Source organism: Suricata suricatta, chromosome 5 (assembly GCF_006229205.1).
Source record: "Suricata suricatta isolate VVHF042 chromosome 5, meerkat_22Aug2017_6uvM2_HiC, whole genome shotgun sequence".
In the NCBI taxonomy this organism is placed as follows: Eukaryota; Metazoa; Chordata; class Mammalia; order Carnivora; family Herpestidae; genus Suricata; species Suricata suricatta.
The window spans coordinates 65,987,195-66,004,183 of record NC_043704.1 but is presented as its reverse complement, the minus strand read 5'-3'; positions in this window follow the sequence as shown (position 1 = coordinate 66,004,183).

Genomic DNA, 16,989 nt, shown 5'->3' with positions numbered 1-16,989 from the left:
AAATGGATGATTAAGTCTTTGGTGTTGTAAAAGCAACTTCATTTAAACATAACCACCCCCACCACCAAAAAAAAGAAGAGGGGAAAAAAAAAAGTAAAGAAAATAATAAGGGAAAAACCCAAGACACACTTTCTATGGGAAAAAAAACCAGCATGTAATTTCTGTCCTTGACGGAATGTATTAAATAAGCAAACACCCCAACAAGGAAAACAAGTACTACAATGTAAAAATATTAAGAAAAGAAAACCCTCTCACATGCATAAATGAAAGATGGCACACAAAGAACTCACATCTTTTCAAGCTTCAATAGGAAATATTCTGCTACTATATATTAAATACTGCATGGTTTGCCCAAGCTAAGATGAAACCACATCATGAATCAATAAGCATTTTGCATTTTCTTTCATTACCTATGATGTTATTTTAAATAGTCAAAGCCTAGAGAAAAAAAAATGGGACTCTTTATTTAAAGAGAAAAAAATGGGACTCTATTCATTAAAGCTTGATACTGTTGACATATTTCATCTAATCTAAGATACCAATGATTACAAAATTCACATTATTTTATGTGCCATTAAAAAATACTTTCTTAGCACTTACAGTTTTATTTTAAATGTATGGAAAGCACTGCTTTAGTCTTATTTTAAAAATTATTTCCTATCAGACTTGTGTCTTCATAAAAAAAAAAAAGGTCTTCATGCTCATACTCAAACTCTTCTGAATCATTTTTAATTCAAAGTTGTTGATCTGTTTTTTTTCCATACAATATTGTCCTCCATACCATCAAAAGTATTGTCAATACTGCCTTTCCCAAAAGGAGGTCTATTAGTGTCTCTGGGTTCGTTTGTTTTTTCCCAAATGCTGATGTTTACATTCACAAGTTTAATGCCATAGCTTTAAAAAAATTTTTTTTCTAATGTTTATTTCTTTTGAGAGAGAGATACACACACACAGAGTGTGAGTGGGGTAGGGTCAGAGAGGGAAGGAGACAAAGAATCTGAAGCAGGCTCCAGGCTCTGAGCTGTCAGCATAGAGCCCAGTGCGGGGCTTGAACTCACAAGGAGTGAGATCAGGACCTGAACCAAAGTCAGACACCCAACTGACTGAGCCATCCAGGTGCCCCAGTGCTATCACTTTCTTACACCTGCTGCAGAGGTCAGTGGAAGATATCAGACAAGTTCACACAGGCAGGGGTGCAGAAAATGACAGCTATGTCATGACTTGGGCCTTGCCAACAGCAATTGTTAGCCACATCCTTATTTCTAAGATACTAAAATATAAGAAAACACACATCACTAAATTGGTGAAAAAGAGTAGTACAAAATGAGAAAACTATACACTAATCTTACATATGGAATATAGGTGAAAACGTTTTAGATAAGGTATTAGCAACTGGAATCCTGCAGAGTATCAAAAGAATAATGATCAAACTCCAGACCCTCAATGTTGAGGAGATGTTGGGTAATTAACAGGAAGAGGAACTAAGTGAAGGTAGTCAAGCTATGACTAGTACAGTGCTCATATCGCTTTTTAGAAAAACAGTACTTGACAAGGGCTGGAAGTACCATCCTAGTTCAGTCATTTAGCATCCGTGCAATTTGGACCTGTGCAACATGTCACTTCCTGGGTCTCAGTGTCTTCAAGTAAAGAGGACATACCCAGCATCCTTTTAGGCTCTGATGTTCTCAGTATCCATGAGTCTAGGACGGTGCCTCATCCCCCAAGAATCCAGCCCGGGTTTTGCGTGGAGCTCTAGTCTAGTCAAACCCTTGGTTACTCAGGTAAAAAACTGGTCACACTGCCCAATAAATCCTCATGCTCTTTAATTTCACACAACAGTGCAGAGTGTAATCACAACTCAGATGGAAATAAAAAATTACCAGCCTGCCCTCCCCATCTTATTCCAGACAAACATGCATGTCCTGGCTCCTTTCTGAACCCCCCATAAAAGCCTCAGTAGGCCAAATGTGCAATAGGCTTCAATGAGAGTCTCAAGACAAGGCATTGAATTTGCTTTTACTGCCTCCTCAGAGCTCTCCCACACATTCTATCTTCCTGAAACTCTTTATTTTCCTCTTGATCCTTCTTTTATTTAAGATTAATTTACATGTATTTGTTTACTTTTTTATTGTGGAAAAAATATACATAACATAAAATTGCCATTTTGACCATTTTCAAGTGTACAGTTTAGTAATATTAAGTACATTCACCTTGTTGTACAACATATTTACTTAATTTTTCATTAAAAAATTACATATGCCTTTGGAAACAAACTCAAATGCACCTAAAGTTATCAAATGAAATATAAGTCTCCCAGTAATTCATTTCAAAAGAAATCACTCTTAAATTTCTTTTGGATCCTTCCAGAAACATTTCTAGTTTGTTTATCAGTATATATATTATATATAGTAAATACTTCATAAAATATTTATACAAGTAGTTTTAAAATATTTGTGCACATTGTGCTCCCCCTTGCTTTTTTCATTTAACAAAATATCTTGGAGCTGTTTTATGTCAATTCATACAACTCATATGAGATGATGAGACAATGTCTTTAACCAGCACCTTACTGATAGCATTATGTTGTTTCTAGTTTTTTGTTGCTGTTGTTTTTCTCATAACTGCTGGCTTTGTTATTACAAATAATGCTGCAATAACCATCCTTATATATATAACTTGTCATACATTGCCTACTACACCTGTCATCTCAACTCCTAATGTGGAATTTCAGGATCACAGGGATGTACGTGTTATTAGTTTATTTTTTTAAAGATTCTCTTCTTGTAGAGTATAAACATGAAGTAGTTTTGTTTTACCAATCATTGCAACTTTTTTAGTGTTTATTTATTTTGAGAGAAAATGAGAGTGTGCACAAGCAGGGGAGGGGCAGAGAGACAGGAGGGAGAGAGAATCCCAAGCACGCTCCATGCTGTCAGCGCAAAGCCTGATGTGGGGCTATTTCACGAATGATGAGGAGAAACCAAGAGCTGGATGTTTTACCAGCTGAGCCACCCAGGTGCCTCTGCCCATCATCACTTTTAATGTTGTTATATTGAATACACTTCTGGTTCTTAAGGGTCCTTGAGCAGATTCCATACATTTCCAGTCCATTTACAACTTCAAAGCTGATTCAAAGCTCTACCTTCCCTTGGGAGACCTGGGCTCCTTCAATGATAGAAATGGAATGGAGGTGGGGTAAAAGGCAAACACCTCTTGACTTTAAATATCTTGGCTGTGCTGCTTCTCTGGCTAACCCAGGCAGATGGTTGATGTTATTTGTGTAGCAGGCATCAAAATATTGAGTTCTTCGAAAGAGTCTGGTGAGGCCTCCCTCTCTGCTGCACAGCTCCCATGACAAAGACAATCTGGCTCCAGCTCAACCTTCTATTCATTCTCCAGCTTAGCTTCTAATACCGGACCACTGAGGTCCTTCACTCTATGGCTGTTGCTTTCCAAATAGGTAACCTTCCTGAATGAAGTACTGGCTAGATAATTCAAGCACAGATACTTTCTGTAGGATCCTCTCAATCCATAGGACAGTGTCCTTGCCACACTGGATCATGGAAAGCTGGCTACTATATACTTTCTCCAACTCTTTTTCACATATTAGGTAGGCACAGAGCAAAATAGACCTGTTTATGGTCCTAAGCAGAACTAAATCTCTCAACTTTCTTTGTCTTCTACAAAAGGAGGAAGAAAAAGACACCAGATTGGAATTGCAGAATACCAATCCCCCTGCTATCATATGAGTATCTCCTGTGTAGATGTTGCACTATTTTGTGTGGATTTGCTGGACCTCTAATAATTAGCTACAGAGTATGTCTTGGTTCTGCCAGCCTGAGAGCAGGTACTACCAGAAGGCAGTGCACCTGTGGTGAATACAGGGCCTGCTGGGTAGAGGAGAAACTATCACTCCTTGAGGCCAGTGTTGAGGTGCTTAGGGAGAGACCCCAAAGGGAGTGTGTAATAATTTGGCAGGCCTTTGCCTCTGGGTGCTGGGAGGTAATCTCTAAATCCCTGGAATTTTTGGAGTAATAAGAGAGTCTTATTCATGGTCAGTCCCTCAGACCATACCTGATAATTTGTTAACAAGGTAACTCATGGTGGGACCCTAGATCATTTATGCTAATGAGATGGCTCAGGATGGAAGCTAACTATGACAGATGGTTGGGGTTTTAAGTTATGTGATACCAATTCAACTTCCAGAAAAAGGACGGGTCTAGAGATTGAGTTCAACTACATGGGTAATGATTCAATCATGCCTATATAATGAAATTCCAGTAAAATCTCTGGACACCAAAGCTCAAGTAAGCTTTCCTCTGCTGTGTGTATTATCACACATAGATGTATTGGCCAGGAAGGTAATATGTCCTTGAGGAGGATGGGAGCTTTGTTCTTGAGATCTTCCCAACCTGCCCTACATGTCTCTTCTTTTGGCTGATTTTGCTTTATATCCTTTTGTTATAATAAAAACCATAAGTATAGCACTTTCTTGAATTCTTTAAGTCATCTTAAAATATTATCAAACCTGAGAGGATAGTGGGAACCCCTAAATTTGTAGCTATCAGGTTAAAAGTTGGCCTGGGTAACTTACAGCCAGTATCTAAAATGAGGCAGTCTTGTGGAAGACTATACCCTTAACCTGTAAAGTTTGGCCTAACTCTGGGTAGTTGGTGTCAGAACTCATTATCGGGAGGTAGTATCTAGGCAAAAGCTAGAACCATGAGGTCCAGTCACCCTTATTCTTGTGGAGAATCTATTTCCATGACACAAAGAATTAAAGAAATTAATGTCTATCAGTTCTTCTCTTCATTACTGAAGAACCAAACAGCCCTGTGGCTTAGCAAATGGATTGTCCTCCTGCAATGTCCTATACTATCTCTCCTCCAGTGACTTGTCCCAATGGGCTAATTCTGTAGGCCAAGGGAAGAGAATAGTAGGTTCATAAGGGACCATTAAGTAATTCAACTTTGTGTCCCTCTCTGAGAACCTACAACAGTTCTTCCTTATGATAGTTACTCAAAATAATAATAGTAGTAATAATAACAATTTAATGAAACTCAGGAAGGTCCACATATAGTGGCCAAAGGGCTTAAGAATTATCCATTTTACGGGTTAAAAAAAGAACAGACCAGGCCAAAACAATGAAGACTAAAAGGAGATGTGATAAAAGTTTATGAAATAATGAAAGGTGTAGATGAGGTAACCAGAGAGTGCTTATTCTCTGTTAAAATTTCACAGTATTTATATCTTGAAGCAGGAAAATTTAGTACAAGCAGTATACTTAGTGGGTAATGGACTAAGAAAACCAACCCATTACTCAGAGAAATAGTGCAAGTTGAAAATAATCAAAAGGGCTTAGAGGAAACTCAAAAAGAATCAACCAAAATAGATTATTTCCTACGAAAAAAATAAAAATTTTGAATATTTGGGGCACCTGGGTAGCTCAGTCAGTTAAGTGTCTAACTCTTGATCTTGGCTCAGGTCATGATCTCATAGTTTCTGAGTTTGTGAGTTCAAGCCCCACATTGGGCTCTGCTCTGACAGAGTGGAGCGTGCTTGGGATTCTTTCTCTCTCTCTTTCTCTCTCCCCACTCCCCTCCCGTCTCTTTCTCTCTCTCTGCCCCACCTCTGCTTGTGCTGCCTCTCTGTCCCTCTCTCAAAATAAATAAGTAAACTTTAAACAAAATTCAGAAGATTTATCACAACTTTCTGAGGTCACAGAGCAGAGCCAAGCATTCACACAGAACATGCACATAAGATTCACTCTAAAAGTAGAGCCCTCGGCCTAGTGGATACGAGATGACTCAGTCACATCTTCCAAAAGGAGAGGACCCATTACATCAGATCCTGGCTTAGCCTGTTCACGATTCTCTGGGGCTCATTCAGTTGCCCAGTCATGCTGAATTCTGTGTCTTGCCGTCAGATGTCGGTTTATATACCCCAGAAGAAATGCTTTCAGTCCTTCCTACTAAGTGCCTGACAAACTTCCATTTCAACTGTCACTCTCACATACTCTGGTAGAAAGGGATACTGGACAAATTTGGCAATTTGTCGTAATTTACTGAGGAATCCAGCCCCAGGCCAAAATCCTATGTGTGATATTTCAGACCTGATCATAGGAAATTACAAGGCTTTGCCTGGCTGCTTCATAGGTAGAAGTTGCCCTCCCCACACCAGACTTGATGCGCTGCCAAAGCATGGAAATTTTCTGGCGGAAGTTGCAGTCAAGGACTCAGCCCTCTTTCTCCCCACCCCAACCAGCCATGCTCATATACGTATCTATATTCTTAACTCAAAGGCCTCCATTTAGAATCCTCTTTATTGGGCTTCACAGAGACACTTTACTCCTCCTTGACTCTGTACCTTTCCATTACTATCCCTTCCATCCCTCTCCCTCCCCTTGGCTCACAGGCCCATAAAAAGGCAGGAGCCTTTTGTTCAGGTCTTCTGGACAGTAAGATGATTCCCCTCATATGTACTGCATTCACCTGAAAAGTGTTTTAAATATGTACACTAACAAGCTAAATGCCCAGCAATAAGAATTATGCAACTAAGTTTTGGTGCATCTATAAGATATAATACTATGTAGGTATTAAAATTGATAATGGAAATAAATGACAAGATGCTTATTTGTAAATATTCAAAGTAGCATATGCTCTATATTTGTATTCATGTAAAAAAAAATATGTGATCAAACTAGTTACCAATGTTCACCTCCACAACATTACCAATAGTTACCTCTGGGTGGTGAGGTTATACATGTCTGATTTCCTTGCCTATCTGTATTTTCTAATGCAGGATAACAATATATATTATTTCTCTAATAAGAAAAAATAATAAAAGTTATTATTTTTAATGTGTATACTCCTTGAATGAACAATTATAAATTTAGGAATTCATCTTGTGTAAAATTTTAGGGGCACCTGGGTAGTTCAACTGCTTAAGTGTCTGACTTGGAGATCTCACGGTCTGTGGGTTTGAGCCCTGCATCAGGCTCTGTGCTGACAGCTCAGAGACTGGAGCCTGCTTTGGATTCTCTCTCTCTCTCTCTCTCTCTCTCTCTCTCTCTCTCTGTCCCTCCCCCACCTCTCAAAGAAGTAAAACAGTAAAAAAAAAAAAAAGAGTATAATTTTAAATGTGCATGTGAAGATTTAGCTAAGTAATATACTGCAAAGTTGTTTATAATAGTGAAAATGTGGAAATGACTCAATTTCTAGTGCTAGGAGTATGGAAAAATAAATATTATTACATTCATAGATTACAAATAGGCAGCTAAATTAAATGTTTAATGAAAAGAGGTTCATAATATATAATAGAATTTTTTAAAAACCTGTTTACAGAACAATGTATTTCCATATCTTTTCATCCAGAAATGCCACTTCTAGGAAATACTAGCACAAAGAAACAAATATAAATATCTGGATTATGTCATTTCAGTGAGAAATTAGAAGCTACACAAATTTTATCAATGGATAATGCTAAAACACATAATGGCACATTCATATTGGACTATAATAATATAGTGAGCTATTATAATAATAATGGACTATTATTAAAGCAACTGTTGACAAATATGAAATAAATTCTTATGAACTAACATGAAAAATATCATGATATAGTCTTAAGTAAAAACATACCTGCATGGAGAGATTATCAAGTACATTCTAAATTTATATTTCTACACTATTTCAATAGCTTTACAATACACATCTCCAAGTTTTATCATCAGAAAAATATGTAAAAACATATTTAGTATGATAAATTATATATATGTGTGAGAGTAGATATACATAGCAAAATTCTGAAAGAATATTAAAACATTGATGGTTAGGGGTACCTGGGTGGCTAAGATGGTTGAGTCTCTGACTCTTGATTCTGGCTGAGGTCATGATTTCATGGTTTGTGGGATCAAGTTCTGCATGGGACTATGTGCTGACAGTGTGGAACCTGGTTGAGATTCTTTCTCCCTCTCTCTCTGCCCCTCTCCTGCTCATGTTCTCTCTCTTTCTCTTTCCCAAAATAAATAAATAAACATAAAATGTTTGTTGACAGTTATTTCTTGGTGTTGTGAGTAGAACTGATTTTTATTTTACTATTTTTGGTATTCAATATTCTTTGAGATTTTTACAATAAACATGTGATTTTATAATAAGAAAAATTAAAACAGCATTAAATTTTAGGGCTTTCATTTTCATTCTTAGTACCAAATGCTCTGCCCAGGGATTGCCTACAGCTCCAGGCTTCCCCCAGTGGAAATGTAATATTTCACAAACAGAGGCAGCTTAGTTAAAAGGAAAAAAGACAAATAAACCCATTTACAAAAGACCAAACATTTTATGATTCCATTCATAAGGAATCTCAGAATAGGGAAATATATATATAGAAAAAGTATATTATGGTTTCTTAGGGTAGAGGGGTGGTGGGGAGGGAAGATGAGGACTAGGGGGTGATAGCTAAAGAGCATGGGATTTCTTCCATTTTTTTAACTTCTATATTTTCTTTTATGTCTTATGCCATTTATGTTGGTGAGTATATACTATAGTGGTCTAAAGGAATTTTAGAATTCAAGAAAGTTCAATAACTATCAGAGCCATGCTGCTTTATTATTCCCATTTTCCAGATAAGGAAACAGGCTAGAGAGCAAGTAGTGTGTTGGTTGCACAGCTCACAAGTAGAGGCAAAAAGCCTGTCTGTCATTCTAACTCTGCATGTGACATTTAGTTGTGCTAGAGATGGGCCAGAAACACTTTTTCTCTCAAGGGCCTCTTCATAATGGCCCCCTCTTTTAAAAAATTTGTGGTGAAATGTATACAACAACATTTACCAGTTTAGCCATTTTTAAGCTATACAGTTCTGCAGCATTAAGCACACTCATTTTTGTGCAACCATCACCACTATCCCTTCCAGAACATTTTCATCTTCCCCAATTGAAACTCAATAACCATTAAACAACAACTCCTTATTCTCTCCCTTTTCCCACAACCCCTGGTGACACCATTCTACTTCTGTCTCTATGAGTTGGACTCCTGCTCATATAAGTGGAATCATACAATATTTGTCATTTCATGCCTAGCTTCTTTCACTTAGCATGATGTCTTCAAGGTTCATCCATGTTGTACCCTGAGTCAGTCTTTCATCCCTTTATAAGGTTGATTAATATTCCATTGTATGTATGAACCATGTTTGTTTATCCATTCATCTGATGATGGCCACTTGGGTTGCCTCTACCTTTTGCCTGCTGTGAATAATGCTGCTATGAACATGAATATACAAATAATGGGTTCAAGTCCCTAATTTCAATTCTTTTGTGCATATACACAGAACTGGAATTGCTGGATTGGATGATAATTCTACTTTTCATTCTCACCAGATGTTTTTTTTTTTTCCCTGAGGTAATAAATTACCCTAAAATTGGTGATAGTCACACATATCTGTGAATATATTAAAAATTACTGAATTATAAAGTTTAAGTGGATGAATTGTATGTCATTTAAATAAATAAACCTATTTTTTAAAAGGCAAAAAAACCACACCCCAACACATTTGCTTAAGAATAGCAAGGTTGGGGGCACCTGGGTGGCTCAGTGGTTAAGCATCCTATTTAGGCTCAGGTCATGATCTCATGGCTCGTGGGTTCGAGCCCTGCGTCAGGCTCTGTGCTGACAGCTAGCTCAGAGCCTGGAACCAGTCTTCATATTCTGTGTGTGTCTCTCTCTCTGACCTTTGCCTGCTCACGCTCTCTCTCCCTCTCTCTCAAAAAAGAATACATTAAAAAAAAAGAATAGCAAGGTTGACCTCTTCTCAACTTTCATCCCTGAAAAGGGCTGCACAACCAGCAGTCTTCCCAACCTCAAAGGACTGGCACTTTACGTCAACTGTGTTGGATTCTGGACATCTAGTTTCAGGGTGTCTGGTGCTTATTAAAACTCTCCCTCTGGCTGTGTGGGGCCATGGTGCATTAAACATTGGTGACTAAGGTGGGTTGGAGAATGTCCATTTTATTAATTTAATTATTCTTAATACAATGTTCACTTTTATTTCCCACAGGTGTTCCCCTCTATATCTTGTTCCTGCCTGTCCCATGGAACTCACTGTCTGACAAGTAAGGCCTAGGAGACAGGTTCGCTGCTAAGACTCATAATGGCAATGCTTTCCATTGGCCTCCCATCATCCCAACAAGCACCAACAAAAGATGTCTCTTACCTTTTAAAGGCTGGTTGGGGGTTGAAAATTTAACCTAAGAGTCATTTAGGTGCATGACTGTAACATGAAAAAAAAACCTTTACGATAATCTAGTAATTATTGTGACTCAGTCCCCCTGGTTCATACAACACCAGTATCCACACATATAAAGACCAGAAAGCTTCCCACTCACTTTATAGGAAATTATTTAATTTGGGTTCTTGTGACTGTTCTTACTCATTGTGTTATTGGAATTCTGGAGAGCCTCTGCCTTTCTTGGTCAAAGATGATCCTGTTGGTGTTTTTATTTCTAAGGATGGATTTCTCACATTGGCATCATCTTTAAGTTTTTTTTAGGTATGCTTCCAGTGTTCATACAAATATTCATTTCATCTCTCTGAACTTCTTTCTTCATTGTTAAAATAAAGAATTTGAACTAGAGTTTTTCTAAGGGCTTTGCCATTTTTAATATTCTGTGCTTATATACCAAGTAAATTATAGAGGAAAGTATTTATTGGGAGGACATTTTTCTTCCCTTAAGGAGTTTAGCCTCCATTGGGACCCTTTTTTTTCCTACCCAGGGCCACAGACACTTACTTAACCATTAGGCTCCATTGTCTCTGATTAGCCAGCAATCAGGAAACCACACTCTTTGTTCCAATCTACCTGTCCAGTTATCTCCCAGTGTTCTCATAAAAGATCCCTCCAGTTCTTTCAAAACGGACTGCTTGCCTTCATTCCTGCCTCCAAGTTCATGATCATGTTGTTCCCTTTACTTGGACTATCTTCTCATATTTCTGCCTTTTAAGATTCTACCCTTCTTACACTGGGTCAGTTTCCCTTTCTCTGAATATTTATTTATATGGTCCTTGACAGCCGAAACCATAACACTTCTCTGTATTTTCAGCATCCTGTCACCTTAAGCCAGAAAAAGATTTCAAAATATTTGATGATAATATCTCTTTTGAATTGTTGTTATTTGTGTAAATATCTTATACTATAAAACTACAAATTTCTTGAGGCCAGGGACCATGTACATAATTCTTTGACCTCTTCATAGCTCTTAGCAAGATATGTACAAAATGAACACCAATAATTAGAGTCTGAAAATGAGAATCACATGAGAATTATTCCCTCTTACTTCCAAGTTCTGAACAACAAAAATATCAATCCAGGAATCATACTGCTTTTTATGCTACTGCTAGATTAAAGAACACAGCCTGGATTAGAAGGCAAAATGAGTTTCATACTCCTTCCCAAATTGAACTTAACCATATTGAACCAAGCATAGGCAGAACTTGTACAACCACAGGTTATCTACAGAAGCAGGGTCTGCTCCAGCTAGTCTACCATAAAAAGAAAAGAAGAATGCACATGTCCTGTGGGCAGCATCGTTCAGAAGAAGGAGGAGGAAAAGGAGGAAGAGAAAAGCCAAGCAGGGATTTGGCCATATGAATGCAGTGATCCTTTTTCTAAAACAATCATACAAACCATTCTACCTCCCATGAGACAACAGGTGGGAAGTGAAAATAAGAAGAATTGCAGCCCTCTCCCTAACACTTCCAAGAAATCAGGACTATGCTTGTAGCCAAGGTAAGAAAACAAGGTAAAAGAAGTTGGTATCTCTTACACTTGATAAATATTTATTGAAAAAATAATAAAAGAACATATACTGTTCTGACAAGAGTCCATTCTTAGAACGTAGCATTCACAAACTACCCACAGCTTTCTAAATACAATGCACGTTGGAGCCAGCATTTGGAGGTCAGTTTGAGGCCAGGCAGGGAGCATCTCAAGAACTTGAGCTGGGTGCTGGGTCTCAATGCCTGTTGCTACTAGTTGGTTAAAGAGGATGAGGCCTGGGGATTCTAGTGGCTTTCAGGTCAATTTCAAGGTAAAAATTCTGGAGGCTTATTTTAAATTGAAAATGAAACAAAATGAAAAGGGAGTTAAGATGAGGAATCAGGAAGGTGAGGAATAGAGGTTACCTTTTTCATGAGAAGGGTTAGCATGGGTGACAGGAAAAGGGGATCTCTAGGGCTTAACCTAGTCAGAGTTCCACTGCTAACTCCAGTTCATTGTTTCAGTGTTCTGGGTTTCAGGTAATACCAGGAGAGTCTACAGCAAGAACAATAACTGGCTGTCCCAAACATACCTGCCAGTCCAATGCAGGGATGTCTTTCCTTCTGATCAACCTTGAATTCCACCATTCCAATTAAGTAGAATCATTAATGTCACAAACCATTCCGGCAGAAATTTTATCTTCAGAAAGTTTCTATTAAAACATGCATGGGTGTGCTCTCTAGCCTCTTCAAGTTCTCTGTAGTAATATTTAAATTTGTAATTCAGCTGGGTGCCCAAGTAATTCCAGGTTATGAGATATTTCACAAGTTACCTTTAAGTAATAGGCAGAGTAACATTAAGACTTAAATTTAGGGGCACCTGAGTGACTCAGTTGGTTAAGTGTCCAACTTCACTCACTCACACTCTGTTATACTCTCCCTCAAAAATAAATAAACATTTTTTAAAAAGTTTAAAGTTCCCCAAAACCTTGTGAAATGAAAGTTCAATTCAACATTCATTGTTGGAAGAAGAGAAGTCTTACGTTTTTTGTGTTTTTTTTTAATTTTTTTATTTTTTGAGAGACAGCACAAGCAGGGGAGGGTCAGAGAGAGAGAGAGACACAGAATCTGAAGCAGGCTCCAGGCTCTGAGCTGTCAGCACACAGCCCGATGCGGGGCTCAAACCCACAAACCGTGAGATTATGACCTGAGCTGAAGTCGGACGCTTAACCGACTGAGCCACTCAGGTGCCCCAATAAGTCTTAAATATGATAGAATTATTCAATAAAAAGCAACATCTATTACTTTAAACATGGAAACTATGAAGCCATTTCTGTTAAAATTGTTAATGAAACAGGAAATTTCCCATCATTGTTGTTCACCATTGTTTTGTAAAATTGGAAAATGCCATAAATGAGAAAAAAATGTTAAATTATTGTACATACTGGGAAGATACTAAATTATTGGTTTTGATATGATTGTTTATCTAGAATTTTTGAAAAACTCTATTAAAAAACATAATGGAGTTAAAATAAAGTTGGGTAAGATGGATGGATATCAAATAAATTTTTAAACCTATTTTTTTCTATATAAATTGACTATGTAAATGGGAAAAATACTCCCCTCAAAATAGTGACAAAACTATAAAATATTTAGCAATAAGTTAATTAGAATAGGGAGAAGCATTTCAGAATAGTGGAAAAGAGGCTCCCAGAGTCCACACCTTCATAAAAGCAACAAGAACACTCACAAAAAATTGTTAAAACTGACGTTTGAGAACTGTGGAAATTAATTTAAAAAAACTGCAACAACCTAAAGAATATTTATTCAAATATAGTGGCTAAATCTCAATAAGAATAAGAAGCTTTCTAGTATCTTAACTTGTCCTATTCCCAGTTGCATCACCACAGTCCTGCAGTAGATTGAAAGACCAATACCCTTACAGCTATGAAAGGTTTGGAAAGCAGCAGTCTAGCAGCCAATAGAGGGTGCATAATGGAGTTGGAGCTCTCCCCAAAACCCCATCCAAACAGCCCATAATCACAAAACTGTCATTATGTGACCAGATAGCTCCCAGAAAAAGCCCCATGCATAGGCTTAATTTTATCTGACCTGGCTCAGACTTTGGTCACTGAGAGAAGCTCTATCCCCAGGATGTTCAACAAAAACAATCAGTGATAATTTTTTAATATCATAGCCTCCTGACACAGCAGAACTAGTTGATGAAAATAAAAGGCCAGCCAAAAACAAAAAAAAAAACAAAAAAAAACCACCCAAAAAACAAAAAACAAAAGAAAAAGAAAAGTCTGGAGAATGAGATGTTTTTAGGGGGATTTGGAAAGTTCTCACATGTTTCTGGAGATTTAGAAAGCCAAGTATATATGCAGAGCTCTGTGCATACCCAGAAAAGACTTGAGAAGACCCTAAATATTCATTTCTGGGTGACCTGGAGACTCTGAAAAGCAGGAGGTGAGGGCTAAATTGGAGTTGTAAACCGCTAGAGCACTAAAGTCTTGCCCCACCACACAACACACACACACACACACACACACACACACACCTCTTCAGCAAAGGATGGGAAACTTATTGTTTCAAAGCATTGAAGGAAATCTCTGTTCAATCAGCTAACTACTGAGCTACTGAGCAGAAATTCAGAGGCATCACAGGACAAAAAACACAGGCTTCACAAAATAAGGTCAAAAAGTCACGAATCAAGCAAATAAACAACAGCAATAGTTACAGCAACAAAATAAAACATAAACAACAATGATTCTTGAAATTGGTGAAGAAAATCAGATTTACAGAGTTGTCACAATATATAATTTAAAGTGCCCAATTTTTCAACAAAAAAATTATGAGACACACAAAGAAATAGGAAAGTATGGCCCATACACAGAGGGAGAAAAAGCAGCCAAAGAAACTATTCCTGCAGAAGCCCAGATTTTGAACTTACTGAAGTTTCCAAGTCAGCTATTATAGATATGTTCAAAGAATAAAAGGAAATTGTATGTAAAGAATTTAAAAACAGAATGAGAATAATGGCTTGCAAAATAGATAATATGAATAAAGAGACAAAAATTATAAAAAAGAACCAAGTAGAAATTCTGGAGTTGAAAATTACAATAATGAATGACAAATTCACTAAAGAAGCTTAACAGTTTTAACAGGTAGAAGAAAGAATCTGCAAACTTGAAGGTAAATCAATTGAGATAATCCAATCTGAAGAACAAAAAGAAGAAAAAAATAAACAAAGCCTAAAAGACTTTGTGTCAAGTGTACCAACATAAGCATTCTGGGAATCTCAGAAGAATAGAGAAAGGGAAGGGCAAAAACAGTATTTCTGGAAACAATGGCTTAAAACTTCCCAGCTTTGAAAATCATTAATCTACACAAGAAGCTCAACACACTGTACGTACAATAAGTACAAAATAATCCATACCTGAATACATCATAGTCAAATTATAGAAAAGTAGACAGACTCTTTAAAGCATAAAGAGAAAAATGGTTCTTCAAATACAAGTAAGCCTCAACAAGATTAACAGATGACTTTTCATCAGAAGCTATGGAGGTTAGAAGGCAGTGGGATGATATATCAAAGTGCTGAAAGAAAAAACCTGTCAACCAAGAATTCTGCATCTAGCAATCATATCCTTCAAAAATGAAGGAGAAATTCAGCCATTCCAATAAAACAAAACCAGAGAGTATGTGGTTTGCAGCCCTGACCCACAACAAATGCTAAAAGAAATCCTTAGGCTAAAATAAAAGGTTATACTAGACAGTAACTAGAATCCACTAAAGAAAAGTAATTATAAAACTGTGTTGATGGCTTATGATGTGTAAAATAACAAAAATAATGTTGTGTAAAGATAATAACAGAAAGAAGAGCGGAGGGAATGGAGCTATGTTGGAGCAATATTTTGTATGCTATGGAAATCAATTTGGTATTACTTCAAATAGATTAAGTTCAGATGTTAATTATAATACCCAGAACAACCACTAAGAAAATATTATATATATAGAATTAAAAGCAACAGGGTATACCTGAGGATTTTAGTGTTGGAATTAAGGACAATCAGTTTAAGATAATGCCAACCTAAAATTCAAGATTCAAATTCCTACAACAGGGACTCCATTTGTTCTAGTATGGGTTATAACAGCTACTGTGGTCAAAAGAGTGGAGTTACATGATTGACAGACCTCTAGAATTGCATGGGAGGGACAGCAGGAGGCATTTTCCTAAAAGAGTGAATTTGGGGCAGAAAAAAAATAAGCAATAACCACTAAATGTGTTAATACTTTGTTACACACAATTTTGATTATCAAAATAGTCTATTTAATGTGACTCTGGCAGATTATAATATATAGAAAATTTGTGCAATAATATAAACACAAATATATTTGTGAATGGAGCAAAGTGGATTAATATTGACTAAGTATGGCATTAAGAAGTAGGACGAGGGGCACCTGGGTGGCTCAGTCGGTTAAGTATCCAACTTCAGCTCAGGTCATGATCTCACTCACGGGTTTGAGCCCTACATCAGGTTCTATGCTGACAGCATATCATCTTTCTCTCTTTTTCTGCCCCTCCCCTGCTCACACTCTGTCTCTCTCTCTCTCAAAATAAATAAATGTTAAAGAAATTTTAAAAATAAAATAAAATAAAATTCCAAATAAAGTTAAAAAATAAACAAGAGATTGGAGAAAGTACTTGCAACACCTCCAACATATTAAAGTATTACCATCTGTAATGTATAGGAAATTCTTACATTTTGAAAAGACAAATACCAGTAACTCAAGAAGAAAAATGAAGTAAGTATATGAAAAGGCAATTACAGAACAGAAAATCCAAAGGGGAAAAAATAGCTTCACCAGTAATCAGTGAAATCCAAATAATGGAACAAAAAACTATCTCTATTCATTTACTGGGATAGTTAAAGTTATACAGGGCAAATTGTTATGGCCTTTTTGAAAGAAACCTATTAATATTTTAAATAGACAGATCTATATTTGATGACATGTCAAAACTGGAATAAATTATGAAATACTGAAATAGAAGACTATTTAGGAATTAATTCCTCAGAAATTAAAGTACCAAGACATTTGGATATACATATAAGGATGTTTATTGAAACATTCATGGAAGTGGCAACTTTTTTAAGGAATTCAAATGCCATGACTAGAGGAACTTGTAAAAAAATTGTAGTATATCTTAAACATTATGCAGTCTTTAAAATAAAAGAGT